The following is a 2,967-nucleotide window of genomic DNA, read 5'->3' as shown; positions in this document are numbered from 1 at the left end:
TGATAAAACAGTTGTTTGTACACAGCAGCCAAGACAATGTTCCCAGTTTTGGAAAGCAGGAAATTACGATGGTTCTAACGCACAAACAATGCCAGGTCCTTGCTCATTATGACTGCTTTTTAAGGAAGTAACTCATTACGTGGTTTTGTAGCTGGAATGGACCACGTACGAATGCATCCCAAATTCCTTCATTCTAACGCAAGAAGCCACAAGTGGGCTTTTGGTGGTAATTCAAATAGGCATATCACTGTTCCTCTTTTCTTTCTAATGCATGATCTTACACTTTTTGCAGCAATAGCAGAGCTGCTTGATAATGCACTCGACCAGACAACAAATGGAGCGACATTTGCCAACATAGATGTTCTCAAGAATCCAGTTAATGGCACGCCAATGCTTCTGTTTGAAGGTTTGTAAGACATTTTTTTTTTTCCTTTTTTCTTTCTTTATGCAAGTAACATTGTATTTGTTAATTTAGACAATGGTGATGGCATGACTCTTGATCATTTGCGACAATGTATGTCCTTTGGGTATTCTGTAAATGACACAGCCAGTAGAACAATTGGACAATGTAAGTGCCATCTTTTTTTTTACATTTTTTAATATTATTTATACTACCAAATGGAAATGGTTTCAAGACAAGTACAACGCGCCTTGGTGCAGATGTCATTGTATTTTCAAAATCAAACACTGCAGTAGGTGACAGGTATAAGAGTTGACTGCCATATTTTTCGCCACTTTATTTAACATTGTGTACAGATTTATTCAAAGTGTGGGATTACTCTCTTATAGCTTTCTCCGTGATACAGTGCAGCAAGATATTATAGTTCCAATGGTTTTGAGTGGATAAATTCTCTTAGATGTGTATTCATCACATTGTTCATATTTGCAGCTGAATTATGAAGGATATGGGCTTGAGTTAAAAGAGATCCATAAATGTACACATCAAGATTGGAAAATTCATATGGATGTAATCACTAAATGGAGTCCTTATCAAAATGAAGGATCTATTCATAGCCAAGTAGGTATTCTAGATCAATAATCTTAAGTTATGTGTCTCTACTATTCAAGTTCAAGAAAATTAATGACCAAGGGACAAGAATAATCATCTATAATCTATGGGAGAATGACGAGCAACAAATTGAACTAGACTTCAAATCTGATCCTCATGTATGTTTTATATTTTAAAAGTTTACTTTTCTGACACCCATTAAGGATATCCAAATTAGAAACGGTCAACATGACATACAATGTGAAATGGCAAACAAATATTCCAATATTAAACACTTTTTCCTGTACAAAAGTTCTCTACGGGTAAGAAAAAATTTAAAATACACTTTCTCATCCACTCAGGTTTGCAGGTATATATTTCAATGTTGTATTTGCATCTACCAGAAAACTTCAAGATCATTCTTCGAAATCAAGAAGTTGAACACTCTGACATAAGGAGTGATGCAATGCATATAGAGCAATTTAATTTCAAGTTTCAAAATGATTTAAAAGTAGTTGTCCCCATTTTTAAAATTTTCTTTGATATTTATTCAACTTTGAATGTAGATGTCTGCAAAAGTAAACTTTTGGTACACACAACAAATAGATATACAAGGATTTAATGTCTACCACAAAAACCGACTTATTAAGGTAACCAATCATTCAGAAAGATCATTTTTCTCATTTAATATATGACAGCCCTTTTGGAAAATATGGAATTCATCACGAAAACAAGGGTAAAGTGTTTATGGCAAGTTTTACTATTCTACTATTGGTCTTTGATACATTCTTTAAGGTTATTTAGGAGTTTTGGAAGCAAACTTTGTGGAGCTCACTCATGATAAATAAGGATTTGAAAGAACACCTATTGTTTAACAATTAGAGTATCAACTGCAAATAATGCAGAAAAGATTATGGTTGGCTTGTTTGTTTATACCTTTTTATTAAGTTCTTTTTCTAAAAGCAGACCAATAGACCAGTTGCTGATGTTGCTTTTGCTACTGAGAAAAAAAACATGATGCATAAAGAAAACACTTTATACCAATTTCAAAATGAACAACAAATAGAACATCTTCACGGTAGAACTTTTTAACACAAGAATGATGTTTCTTTGCTAAAATATATTCACAATGCTAATCATTGTTCTTAGATTGCGAGGACACAGAACATTTTCAAAGAAAAGTAACAAAGGCATCGGAATCTCACTTTGCTAATGAAATAGATAAGGTATTTGGTGTAAATTTGTGAGAAACATAAATTAAATTTAAGCTAACTCAAAATTTGATGATTTCCAGAATGTAAAATAACAAATGGCAGAGTTTCTATTTAGAAAAAAAAACAGACACTGAGATCACCTCCACACTAAAAGATGCTCAGCCAATACATAACTTCCCTAAACTAGCTACATTGAGGGAACTATCACTGAAGTACGTATGGATTGTATCTATTACTAACTTTAAATTTCCATTTCAGAGTGGAGGCACATCTAAAAATAGCAATTGCTGAAAACCCAAAAGAATGTACTTGATCTTCCTCTAATCCCTCTCAGATGATTTTGTATTTTTTGAGCTGTATTTGTTATTATTACAGATTCAACAGCTGAACGGAATGATAAGTCTTATCAAGCGGTGGGCTATTCAATGAGCATGACAAATATTAAAATGAGATTGAGAAAAAGGAAAAATATTGTGTCTTACAGATATTAAAAAATAGATTGAGAAAAAAAGTTTTAATCTATACTATGGTCCTCTCATCATTAATTAGAATGATGGTATAAAACAAATTTCAAATTGTCAGAAAATAAACTAAATAAAGCCAAATAATACAGCTCATCCAGCCGAACCAGATAGCAGCCCCCATGGAAGAGGAAGTCCATGTACGTATGGACAAGCTCCACCTGTGTAACAGACCACACGACATAGTTCCTCTCCTCGGGTGAGTGTGAAGGGTTTGGATTTGGCACACCAGCTTCTGCTTTAA

General features: G+C 33.5%; 1 pseudogene; it reads left to right on the top strand.

The window, feature by feature from the left end:
* Nucleotides 1–40: 40 nt before the first annotated feature.
* LOC9657171 lies at nucleotides 41–2,967 on the top strand (annotated as a pseudogene).

Source organism: Selaginella moellendorffii, unplaced genomic scaffold (genome assembly GCF_000143415.4).
Source record: "Selaginella moellendorffii unplaced genomic scaffold, v1.0 SELMOscaffold_35, whole genome shotgun sequence".
NCBI classification, from domain to species: domain Eukaryota; kingdom Viridiplantae; phylum Streptophyta; class Lycopodiopsida; order Selaginellales; family Selaginellaceae; genus Selaginella; species Selaginella moellendorffii.
This window is presented reverse-complemented; position numbering and strand designations above follow the sequence as displayed.